Below are 1,691 nucleotides of genomic sequence, written 5' to 3' on the forward strand. Positions count from 1 at the left end.
CACAACCAACCACCAACAAATCCATCCAGTAAATTAATAATTTCTAATCTTTAACAAGGAAGAAACAAAATTAAAATAGCCTGTCCCACAGAAATGTTAACAAATGTATTTAAAATGTGTTTGCCTTTCCCCTTCTTGTTGGCAGATCCCACTGAGGCCATACAGGCAAATAAATCAATGTGTCTCAGAAAGTTGTAGTACTTTCTACACAACTACAACAGTAGTAAAGGCAGGAAGAGGAGCGCAGACAAGATTCAGCAGTTGGTTGGGGAAGGAGGCAGAACTACTTATTTTGCCTTGAGAATTACTGAAAATATTTTTTTCCCGTGCTAATCTTTGTCTCTCTATGTTGTTTTCCCATGTTAGAAGAACACCTGAGTGTTCAATGACAACATTCAAAGTTCTGGTACCTCACATCCCAGCTTCCCTCCGTCCCTCCCCCCCCCCCCCCCGCAGTAGTAAAGGAAAATCTTTTCCCGTACTACAGTAATGATTTTACTTTGGTATGTTACATACAAGTCTGCAACATGGGCTCATGGCCTTATTTTCATTCATGAGATGTTTTTTCCTTCCAGATTAAAAAAGAGCCATGTCTAAACAACATGTTTTCCTTACAACATGTACATCACTAAAACAGTATGAAAACACAGAACTAGAAAAAGAGAAGCACTTTAAAAAAAAATCCCCTAGTGATTGTATTTGCAGCTGCTGGTATTCAGTAAGGTGGCTATCATTATGAATTTTATCTATACACATGTGTAATTCATATTTCTGAGAGAACTCTCAACAGTGAGGTCCTTATTGTTTGCTGATGAGATTTGCATTTTATTCACTGAGAAAACTGTAGGTTCATAAAACCAGAAGAGAGATAACCACCCACAAAAGAAATTCTAGGATAGTCTGCTGAAATGTTGGAAAATTTGCCTTTCTCTTTGAACTGAAAGACAGCTGAGATTAGTTATATATGGTACAGTTGCTTCTCTTAATCACTATACAATTAATTGATTATGGAACTGATCCGAGTGCCAAATAGTTTGTACTGTAATAAGCTGCAATTTTCACCAATCTAGACTTTATGTAAGAACAGATGCTTACTGCAGTACCAAACACTTTGTTACTTTCAGTGCATTGATGAGAAAAGAAATAGATACCCCAGGTAGTTTTGTTAAGAAAATAAGAAGGTAATTTACAAAGTTATACAAACTGTATGAAAAGTTTAAGTAGTAGTAAGTCTTTACACTCAACTGAGGATTGATTTTGTCATTTGCAAGGTGAGGAAGGACTGTACGTTGTGCCCTCTCTTTCCCCAAATACTGCTAGTTGTGGAGTCGGCTTAATAATTAAGCTACCAATATGCATATTTTAAAATTGATTTTTCATTTGTGTAAGACTGATAGAGTACTTTTCCTTCCAGGAGACAGATAAATAACCATGTACTAGTACAATGAGCCATTGAACGCTTCACGGACTGGAGGTGAAGTTTAATAAGCTGCAGGGGAAAAGTTTGAAAAGCACTAGAGAAACAGAAATGGACACAAACATGCAGTTCAGTTTGTCATTTTTGCATTTTAAAAAAAAAAGACATAATTGTTTAGAAACAGATTCTAAGCTGAAGACGTTAGTTTATTATGTGTCTGGGAGATTTGCATTTAAATACAGTAAAAAAAACCAAACCGAAAACCACCAACACA

Source organism: Falco naumanni, chromosome 11 (assembly GCF_017639655.2).
Source record: "Falco naumanni isolate bFalNau1 chromosome 11, bFalNau1.pat, whole genome shotgun sequence".
NCBI lineage: Eukaryota > Metazoa > Chordata > Aves > Falconiformes > Falconidae > Falco > Falco naumanni.